The following is an 11,802-nucleotide window of genomic DNA, read 5'->3' as shown; positions in this document are numbered from 1 at the left end:
CTGCTGAGAGAGTGAAAGAGACAGCGTGAACTAAAATGGCCATTCGCTGGAGTCCAAAGTCACCACATAGCTATCATGGCAGTGGCAGTGCATAAAAAAAAACAGCCAGGTTATAAGTGAACAAACAACTGCTCAAAACCAGAAGGAAGCTGACAGACTGTGACTGTACATCCCTCCCGGGTTTACTCCCACCGACTTGCATACTCCTTGCCCATGCACTGCTGCTGCAGGATGCTGTAGGGCCCGTAGAAAAAGCCGGAGGAGGACGGCCCCAGGCCCCCGAGCTGACGGATGGACTTGCACATGGGGCAGGGGTAGTCGGACAGGCCCTCGATGTCCTCGAAGGCCAGGTTGACGATCTGGTCGCTGCAGGGGTCGCAGTAGAGGTGGCCGCAGGAGAGGCGTTTGAGGCGGGCCTCGTACGAGATGCAGCACTGGCAGTGGGGCAGGTCGGGGCCCAGGGACAGAGAGCCGGTCAGGGAGCTGCTCTCCAGGCTGCCGGCCTGGCTGGAGCTCAGCTTGGTGGGAGACCTGAGGGGGAGGAAGATGGGGGAAACGGAGGGAAACAATTAGGGTGTGATGTGTGTACTGTAATGAGGATGCTGACGACTAACATCCCCTTGCTGAGAAAAAACCCTAAAATGCTTCTCAGTGGTCGATAAATGGGGATTTATCGTTCAGGGAGCAGTTTGGCTGACATCTTCACAGCTGCAGTGTCACTCTTGGTTACACAGGTTCTGCCCTACAAGCTCCGTCTATAGTGTCTTGTGCCTCATTTCACCTCATTGTGTTAGATTTTGTCCACACACTATTGCATCATTTGTTTTATGACTGATTGTTAATTAGATTTAATGAAGCTTCTTAAGTGTCCAGACCTTTCAGATGTTTTGTGGTGAAGGGGTATAGCTATATCTTTTAAGTAATAGGGGAGGTACTTTATACATGCATAAGACCCCTGATTTTTAAGCTCCCTTTCACATTTAGATTTGTTTACTTCCTTTCAAGTTATACTCGTGTGCAGGTAAATGAAATTAACTAAACTATACAAATAAACCTGACTTGACATGAATGTAAATAAAACTTCCTCAAAAATATACAGCAACTATCTATCTTAGACACACCGAAACAAGGCATGGCAAGTGCTGTGCACAAAACATCAAGAAGGTAACAAAAAGACATTTAAATGCAATTAAAAGACATATAAGCTAAAAAAAAAAAAACAAAAAAAAAACAGGAGACTAAAAGTTACATTGCACAATAAGACAATAATCAAAAGCTCCAAATGTGATTTAATAAAAGGCAGTGGTAAACTGAAAAATCTTAAGACAGCAGACCTGTCCGAGACAATCTGAGACGTCTGCATGGTTCATAAAGTAGCAGAACATCAGAACTAAATTATGGCCCTAAACCACTGAGTGCTTTATAAACCAAGAGCAGTGTTTTAAAATCAATTCTTGGCATACAGGACAGCATTCTGAATTATCTGCAGCGGTCTGATTTGTTTTTTAGAGACCTGTAAAGACAACGCTACAGCAGTCGAGTTTGACTAAACCTCAGTGAGACACAGGTCCTTTAACTCTTGACATATTCTCCAAGGGGGTAGCAGTTTTACTTTGTAATTATCTTAATGTAGCAACTGAAATTCAGGTCTGAGTCCAGGACTATATCAAGATTTCTGGCTTGGTTTGTGGTTTTTAATATTACCGGTTAGCCGCAGGCTGACTTTTAATCATTTTTCCTTGGCTCCAAAGACAGTCACTTCAGTTTTATCTTTGTTTAATTAAAGAAAATTCTGCCACATCCAATCATTGATGGGTTCAGTGAACTTACTCAGTGCTTGTGTGGAGTAAAGTTTGACTTTTCCTGGTTTTCCTGTGCTTACTAAAATTTTGATTAGAAATGTTTCTGATAACTGATCAGTAAATGAATAGGTGGAAGTGTGTATTAGTGTGCATGGGTTAGTGAGGTGGTGTGTGTGGAGTGAAGGGGGCCACAACCACCTCATGTGCATGTAGCCCATAATTCCTTTCTATGGCCCTTCTTGCATACTTGTGTCTGTCTTTGGGGTTTCTTTGTAAAAAAATAAATAAAGAAATAAATTTTAATTTTAATTAAAAAAAAAAAAGGATATCTATCAAATCTACTGCCTGGGCGCTGCTTTTTTTTTTTTTTTTTTTTTTTTACCCTTAACACCCATTAAGGGTTGTAAGCTGCTTGTAATGATCTCAATCAGGAAAATAAGCCTTATTGATAAACTGCATGAGAGAAGCAGATACATTTCTTTAGTGTGAGGTGCATGTTCCAGGCTGCTTGTGAGCCATTTTAATGAGCAGGAAAATCGTTTATGGTAATACTCATTGATCCCCACGACGTTTTCAGATATTCCGTCTCTCGGTTGTATAACATAAATGGCCTTCATTGAGAGAATATGAATGCAAATAATGACTCAGAAAACCTGTTGTCATAACAACTGAAGTGAAGGCGGATATTTTCCCTACAATGCATGTGGGGTGAAAAAAATCTATTGTTGCTATTATTTTACGCAAAGAAGCTGTGGGCACATCACAGCCCAGACTGATGAATTTTATTTTATTTTATTTTACAGCCCATTTCAATTCCACCCTCGTTAAAAAAAAAAAAAAAAAAAAAACATAATTCTTTAATTCTGCGTTAATATTTGCAGTAAGGATGATCAAATTAGGGATTGTGTTTACGAGACGGAGCTACAATTATAATGTATATTTTAGAGAAATGCCATACAAATATCACAGTAAACCTGTTGGAATATTTTATGAATACTGGAGTGACAATTTTGGAGATTAAAAGAAGGTGAGGAGGGGATCGGTGTAAACTCATTGAGAATCGCAGACACGCCGTGAGCCCCCGTAGGAATTTTATAGTCATTTTTCATCACACAGTTGAAGCCAATATGATGCAGAGGAAGAAGAAGAAGAAGAAAAAAAAAAAAAAAAGATGCACGATCACTACTCACCTCGAAGACGACGAATCTTTAAAGCAGTCGAAGCTGAGAGCTGCTAGGATCCTCCAGAGCAGATCCATCCCGGTTCCTCTCATGGTAAAACCACGATCTCATCAACCTGCTTTGTGGGGAGCGTCATATTTTAAAGAGCACGACACCACAGAGTCTCTGCTGGCTGTGGAAGACAAGACAAAAAAAAAAAAAAAAAAAAAACACACACACACACACACACGCACAAAAGCCTCCCCTCCCACCAAACCCTCACACACCATTTACATATGCGTATGAAGTGGAGGTGCCGTCCGGAGGCGTCTGCAGCGGGGTAAACAAGGCGCTCGCATGTTCTCCTCCTGCTCGCTGTTTGCTCGGAGCTGCGTCGTCTCCCCGGCGGAGCGCAGCGCGGCGCACAGGAGCTGAACGCGGCGAGGCGCAGCTGAGGTGTTTAATTTGCATCAATCAGAGGGAGAGACGCCTGACCAGACCTCACCAATGAGCGGAAAGTGGAGCACTAGATTGGAAATAGCCCGGAATTACTCAAATCCGGAGACAACAACAGCGATGATAATGTCACAGCAAGCTGGCCTTTTTGTGCCAGCAGCGCCCTGATGATGACATTAATGAGAAAACACAATAATTTGATTCCTTTAAGTTTCAGATTGCAGTACATATTCCTACACATATTCCTCTAGGCCCTACAGCGCCCTTTCCCTTATTCATGTTTTTAATCTCCTATAGTATCACGATATTATTCTATACAGGGACTTAAACCATACTTCCAATATCAGAACTTTGAGTGCGTCAGTGGTGATCAATACTAGCTTTTACTGACCTTACCTTCTGCATTTTTAATCTTCTAATCTGTATCAAATGAATATATTATTCCCATAATATTATTGTAACACTCCTTGTTTAGCGTTTGGAGACTTTTGATGTCTAGCCTAATGTTTCCATAATATCCTAAAATGGGATTATAGTGTGTCTGTGGCACTCAGTGATGAGTAAATAGTACAAAGTGCAAATATAGTACAAATTCACTTGAAACAAACGGGAATAACCTTCCCGCTGCCTACCTTATTCTATTCTTATACATCCTATGATATCACCAATCTGTAATGTCTCTAAAGGCTGCAATATCCTAATAGTGACTCAACAGTGTGTCTGAGTTACACAATGTTTCCGTGGAGATTTGTAAATTTTGATTTGTGTATGTGCACGTCAAACCGTTATTTCGGGATTCGACTACTCAAGGCTCTCAGTCATGATGATTCGTTTATTTTATTTATTTATTTATTTATTTGATTTATTATTTAACACGCCATTGCTTAAAATGACCACCAGGTGGCGACATGCATCTGTTCTGAAAAAGAACAGCAACCGGGCGATTCAGCCCTCAGACCTTGAGACAGGCACAGGAGCTGACAGTAACATCTTTTATCATTAATTTTATCATTTTTCCATATATAATCCTCGAGAAGAACAACCACAAGGTTCCATGATGAAGTCACTACTGAGTATAAGAAGGAATAGATAATATTATCTATCTATCTATCTATCTATCTGGCTGGCTGGCTGGCTATACACACACACACACACACACCCTTTCTTTTAGGGTCCTGTTGAAATGAAATGGGTTTATGAGTCATATTCTGCGGTGGCTGATATTCAAGGCGATTTTAATAGACAGTAAAGCTACAAGCTTAATTGAGCTGTTCAACACATGTGGCCTCTACAGTTTTATGTTTACACAGAGTAAAGCCTGTGTCTCCGTTTGTATTACACCATTTACGCCTGAAGATAAGGGCATCATTAAACTGGCCCAAGCTTCCTTATTGTGCCCAGGAAATTAAATTATGCGTTAACCAGGCACCGCAAGAGTCTGCTTTTGTTGAGGCAGGTAGAGCGCGCACAGGACATTTTCATTTTTCACAATTAAGAGGCAATTAGAGTCAACAGCTGCAGATAACAATACACCCACCGCCCTCACAGACCTCTGCTCACACACATAAACACACCTTTCATTGTCAGCCACTTGAGGACTGCCTCAATCTGGGCAATTTATTTCTAAGGTACATTTTGGTGTGTTGAGATGATAATCTGGCGTGTCAGGCCTGCAGCCGGGCCAGCTGCCGGATGCTGCAGGGGGAGAGTGTGCAGCTGTGTGGGAGTGTTGATCTGCTCTGTCACTTTAACAGGTTACTCTTCAGGGCTGTGGATGGATAGGTGTTGCTCCTCCTCCTCTGTCTTAGCTGGAGCCCCGGCCATCTGTGGAAAATATCTCAGGGAGTTTCAAGATGGCTAATTTTTTTTTCTCAGGGCAATGTCAAAAAACACCTGCTACCTGTACCTGCATTTGCAGGTATACGAACCACAGTGTCGGAGGGTTATGGGGAAAAGAACGGCAAATGTTTCCACCTTCCGGTCGACTGTTGTGTGTTTATGCACTCGCTGTACACAGCAACATCAGCTGTGACAGTGTGCACACAGCAGCTCCATGCCAGTGTTTATACAAATCCACAACCATCAGAGCTCATTTACACTTTAGAAAGTGTGAAACAGCCACCCTAGAGCCATAACAGAAGTCAGAAATATTGTCACATATGTAATTTTCAGTTTGACTTTAATCTTTAATCCTCACTTAATAATTTCCACATGAAACAAAGTTCTATTACTGTACCTTATACTCTATCTGAAATGCTGATTTTAATGCTTTGTTGTGTCTAATGTTGTATTCATAATGTTTTTTGATCTGTAAGCTATTTGCATGTCACCATTGCCTGTATTAGCTTCTAATTATTTCTGGTGCAGTATATTCATTATATATTGTTCCTGTCAGATAAAGAGATATATACATGAATAAAAACAGACAAACAAATACATACATATTTCTGTGACGTTTTTTTTTAGTCGACAAGTGTTGATTTGAGAGCTGTTTGTCCTCTCATGGAGCTGATATGGCTCTGGGTCAGCTGTTCAAAACCACCTAAAAGTGTTAAATTAACTCTGGTGGGTGCTGAGTTATATAAAAACACTGTATTTTCAGTGTGTTTCTCAGCTATTTGAGCTGCAATTGTGGAGCTACAACTGCTATAAAAGAGAAAAAAAGCCCCAAACTGACACCATGGAGGATCTGATGAAACACACAGTAAATAACTGTGCGTGTTTACGCTCACGGTCCTCTCTGACTGTAACTGTGTGCTTTCTAGCAGCTAGATAGACATGCGAGTGCAAAGTCCTAATGTGAATCTCTCACATCAGTGCCTATTGTAGTGGGTTAAATACCCAGGGAGCCCGGATTTGTTGACTTTCTTCCCCCCTTGCCAGTCAGATCCCTCACCCATGAAAAACTCAGATGTGATTGGAAGTATCAAGTGATGCATATGAACTGCATCATGTTACATAGTAGTAGAGAATCCCTCGTTTTGCTGCTGAAGCTGGGGGAAGGGTGGGGCTGTAACGTGATGCCGAGCACCACACCGCTCCACAGATATTTTTGGATGCAGCAGCAGATAAAACATCAATAAGGTCAGGACACAGGCCATCCTGTCCTGCGCTGGGCTCTTTGTATTTCAGAGCAGCGGTTTTCACAGTGGGGTCTGCGGACCAGTAGGGGGTCCATGAAGGGCCTCCAATATAATCTAATTCACTAGAAATGGTTCTGATACAAAAATGTATGAGTGGTCATTTTAATTTCACCACTTTGAATCTATATGTTAGTGTTTAAATATGACATTTATACAATTTAATACTTGACAAAAACAAGATGTTTTTTCATATCAGGGTCCCTGTGGCAAAGTCACTTCAAACAAATACATACATATTTGGGTCTGTGGCTTAATGAAAGTTGGTTTAATGAGCTGAAGCATGAAAAAATCAGAAAACTCCTCTTTTAGGGCACTTCAGCTGCAGTTAGGAATTTATTTGTGCGTTGTTCTGTAAACAACATATGCATACCTGATTTAACACGAAGGTCAGAGTGCAGGAGCAGGCATGAGTGACACCCGCTGACAAGGAAGGGCTTCAGCGTCTGGTGCAAATACAGTTTGACGGAGATGTTTTTGCAGCAAGCCTTTTTGTATGAAGTGACATAATATCCAGTGACTGACATGGGAGCCCAAAAACTGGAAAAAAGGACACAGGATTTTCTCATTCACCTACATATACCTGGCCCAACTTATTCAGCTGGTCCAACATCTCATGTTCATTTTTAAACATCATATATTACATTTTAAAGAAAGGTGGATAATAATATAGCAAAACTAAGCTACATAAACCATGGCCAATAAGTCATTTTTTTTTTTCAGATATCTACAGCAAATCTAACAGCAAAGGGTGGTTTATCTTATAAGAGATGCTTGATTTCATAGTCTCTATTAAGACCTCTGGGGGATAAAGTCTGCAGGGTGTAGATATAACAAGCCCCAAGATTCATTGTGAGAATGCTGCATCGTGCCCAGACTGTGCAAATCTAAGATGGTTCATCTCAAACTGCGAGGATGCTTCGACTTGGCACTCCTGGATTTGATATTCATCTGCTGGGCTGTCGTGGTCTTTCAGTTCTGGTTATTTGACACCCGCTCTAATCACCAGGCAACCTCATCTCTGTCACCTAAATCCCGGTGGGAAATTAACCAGCCGTCATCCACGAGCTTATCAGCTGCCACCCCAACTGTACCAGCATTTGGATGCTGGCTGATACTGTGTGTCTGCCAGTTCCACCAGTGATTTAGGCGATCGATGTTGTTTGTTTTCAGGCTCCTGTGTCAGCTCAGTGCCCAGATTAAAGGAAAACTGAAGACTTTTATACTCTCAGGTATCATCAGTCTGTACGGTTCAGTGTATTCCTGGAGTTACTTTGAGATCAAGTGTTTCTTTTGGTATATTCACTTTCCCTCAACGTGCATCACCTATTTTAGTCACTCATTTCCCACATTTCCCAGAATTCCTTGCCTCAACCCCCAATAAAGAGGTGTGAACATGAATTCAGCTCTGGGATAGGCTGCATCAGTGGGTGGAGTGAGCGATCATGATGGTGATGGTGATAGTGAGAGCAAGAGAGCAAGATTTTTTTTTTTCCAGCTGACAAAAAGTGAGAATCGCACCCAACATGTCTTGCAGCTGCACTGCATTCTGGTCTAGGAAGATGAGAGAAAATGGTGTTTTTGCTTCTTGTGTGATGAGTTTCTCCCTGTATGACTGTTGGGTGTTGGTGTGAAATGGTAAGTCTAGAAAAAGAAACACTGAATCTTTGATTCTGATCGACTGATCCAAATCAAAAACCTGTTTAATGATCATGTTGTTGATTACTGCAAAATTCTGACTATTAAATACCATTGTTGTTGGACTTATCTCAACATGATGTCACGTCATTACATCTAGCAGGTTATCCACTGGAGTAAGGACATTTCACATAATGCAGATTCCCTCCTCGCAAATTATCTGCCGCTTTGCCAGTTCTGATCGTGCTGATTTATCTCTCCAAGGTGAGGAGTGACAATCTGTTCTGAGCTGGGCCATAAACTGAGAGGAGAGGAGAGTCAGTGGCACTGCTGCCTGAAGATACTGGCCTGCTGATCAATAGATTTCCCAAACACACAATGGCAGCTAAAAGCCTCGAGCTAAATGAATGGCCTCATCTGGCCGTGGCTGATCAAGATGGGGAGATGCCAGCTGGTGTGACTATGGAAATTTGACTCAAAGCCAGGGGAAGCAGCGGCGGTGTGTTTAGGAGCATAAGGCAGTAAAACCAGGCATCTTTCATGATACTTAAATGCCTTGAGGTTATATTAAAAATTCAAGCTCATTCTCTGGGCTACAGAGGTATGATATTCAGTGGTACAAAAGGATCAAACAATTTTTGGCGTATGTTGTGTCATTTCAAGCTTTTATTTGAGTTCAATACATGCACCAGTCACATTTTAAGGCCAATCACAAAAATATTGTTCAGACTCTGTATGTGTAAATTCAAATTTTAGCAGAACAACATTATAAGGCAAAAAAAAAAAAAAAAAAAAATGAATGCATAGTTTGTTATGATATAGTGAGTTTCCACTGATCTAATTGTAGGCTGCTTCATGGTATTTTCAAAAAAAAAAAAACATCAATTCAACATTTCTATGATATTCTTATGGAACTTGTTTACTTTTGTGATATTATTCTTTGCAAATGTATGATATGGCTGCAGTTCTGTTTTATGAGGATATACTGAAGATTTTTTTTTTTTTTTCTCGTTTAATCTTTTACATGGCCAATTATAGGCACGAGCCCCAGCACGTGCGGGCAGAGGCACATCGTGCACAGTCCATTGCACCAACCATTTGGTGCATATGGAGAAAATGACAGTCGAATCCACTAGACAAGAGATGCACTGGATGCGGATGAAAGCCCGGTTTGCATCCGCTGCCGGTGCCTTTTGACCTTGCACAACACAGAACAGACAAATGCCGAGACTGAAAAAGAAAATAATTGCAGTCACTGAGGAGGAAACTGACCCCGGTTTAGTGTTTCTGCTGCCATGCAAACCAGCAAACCCCCCCTTTTTTCTGAAGGGAATGGTGTCTGCGAGAAAAGGGATGGAGAGTGAAGGGAGAGGGAGGGGGGGGCTCCAAGAAGGATGCTGTGTAGTAAGTGGGGAGGTGGGTGAGGAGGAGGAGGAGGAGGAGGAAGAGGAGGAGGGGTTGGGGGGTGTAGCGCTCTGCTACTACGTCAGTGCACATCACAGGGACACACCACGGACCAATTTCCACTGAACCGGATTGTATTACCTTTTTTTTTCGCTTTTTGCCGGGGTGACTCCCTCCAGGCTTCAGAAAAGCTAAATTTCGGTCACCCTAAGACGCGCCGACCTTCCCAGCCAAAGGTGAGCAAAGATTAAAAGGCTTTAATTAAGGGATTTTATCATAACCTCCCTCTTATGCATGAACTGCCTTGCTTTCCCTGCTGCGGGCGCATCAGTCGTGCATTTAGGCTATGAGATGTGTGAATACAGGATGAGGTTTATCTATTTTTTTTGTGCGTGTTTATGATACAACTGGATAAACAATCGTTAATAACGAGTTTATAGGCCCGTACTGCGCAACGCAACGACCCCAAGGTGTACCCAAAAGGAATTAGCGGGTAGGTGGAACTGTTAATTAGAAAATAAAGTTGAAATATCATAGGGAGCTGTGTTTATAAATGCATGTTAAATGTCTATTGTGTGTAATGTTGTGCACATATTTGGGCATCGAAATGCGCCCTTCATTCAGTCTTGCGCTGGCCGAGGGGTCTTGTTGAGTGATCCTCCATCCCAGTGCCTCATCTGAGCTTTGTAAGGCACAAGATCCACTCCGGGGGTGGGAGGGGACAAATATGAATTTAATGCAATGAACAACACACGTATGAATAGCTCACGTCCCATGATGATCCAATTTGGTGTAGCTGGCGATGGTTTTGGCATCGAAGCCTTTGGCCCCGCCGTCTCCTTTCGCCTTAGTGCACGGTCCAAAATTTGCAGCTCTCTATTAACAACACTCTGTCCTTTGAAGTTGTGCATTTTATATGCTGCTGCATTTAAAATGCACATTTTTTCGGCAAATATGAAGAGGGTCGCTGTAACCGGGTGTCCTATGCGCGTCGTGCGCCAAAATGACCTTGTAGAAACCCAGCGGGGAGGATGTGACGGAGAGAGAGTGATGAGCGATATTTCTGCTTTCCTTTTCATGGTGTCTTTGCAGTGGTCTGCCTGTGATGCTAACATGACTTTGCCTTGAGAGTAACGTGGTTTGATATTGAGAGTGTCCTTTGAGTGCGTTGCCTCTTGTTTGAAGGTGGCCTGTTGGAAACTGAATGTCCTTTTGCATGAAATGAGGTCTGTCAGTGCTTCCCCTGTTTTGTTTTGTGCCAGTCACCAGCCAGCATCACAGGGCAGTGAGGTGGGACTTACTTATGATGCATCATGCCTACATGTCAAGTAGTGTTGAGTTGAGCATTTGCCTCAAATCTGTGGGGGTACTCACTGTTGACATTTTAATGTTGCACTGTATCATTGGTTAGGTTGCACTCTGACACTGTTGTTTGTGTTTCTAGAAGGAGAACATGTGAAGAGCTTAGCTCCCAAAGCAAATATGCATCTTTTTCAATGGTTGTGGTTTTCTTAGCAAATGACTGTTGGCAACGCAGATGAAATAAAGTAGCTTGTTCAATATCTATAATCTATACACCTGTTTCCAAAAACACTTTAGCAGATGGAATATTGCATTTTTGAAGGTCTTCAATATAAGCACTGCCAATGTTTTTATCCTCAGAAATATAAGTAAATACAAGATTCAATCAAAGCCAACAATTCTCAGCATGAAATATGTCCAAGGCTCTCAAAAGTGAAAATGCCCTTATTCCACCTTGGAGAAATAGATGAAAACATTTATTGCACCAACCTGGCCTTGTCTGGTCCTCATCAAGGAACCAATGACTATCTGTGCAAAAACTCAAAGAGCCTTGTGAGTTTTTGTTAATTAAGGAATGAATTAATTTTGTTTTTTTTTTTGGCTGGGAACTTTTGCACAGGTTTAGTCTGGAGCACAATGTTCAATTTCATGTTGATCTACAGCCCTTTGTCACTATTTGCAGTCTCAAAGACCACAGTATATGGAAACTAAAATGACACCCAGTGCAAGAAAACCTCATAGCAAGCAAGAAATAAAGTCAATTCAGTGTTTAGCATAATCATCTGCCTATATGCCCTGCATGATTTATAAAGTGTTAGACAGTAATCCGAGCTGGGCTGTCACTCATGATCTGCTGCAGCCTGCAAAACTTTGTGACTCTGACGATTTGTAGCTGTGTTT

General features: G+C 41.9%; 1 protein-coding gene across 2 annotated transcripts in view; it reads left to right on the top strand.

Moving 5' to 3' along the window:
- Positions 1 to 9,692: 9,692 nt before the first annotated feature.
- The window catches only part of sv2a (synaptic vesicle glycoprotein 2A), a 57,967-nt gene continuing 55,857 nt past the window's right edge, over positions 9,693 to 11,802 (top strand). For both annotated transcript variants that reach the window (XM_030072249.1, XM_030072248.1), the window contains exon 1: positions 9,693 to 9,836. The gene's annotated coding sequence lies outside the window, so the exon portion shown is untranslated. The remainder of the gene's footprint in view (positions 9,837 to 11,802) is intronic.

Source organism: Myripristis murdjan, chromosome 16 (genome assembly GCF_902150065.1).
Source record: "Myripristis murdjan chromosome 16, fMyrMur1.1, whole genome shotgun sequence".
NCBI classification, from domain to species: domain Eukaryota; kingdom Metazoa; phylum Chordata; class Actinopteri; order Holocentriformes; family Holocentridae; genus Myripristis; species Myripristis murdjan.
Note: the sequence above shows the minus strand (reverse complement) of the source record. Positions and strands in the feature narration are given on the sequence as shown.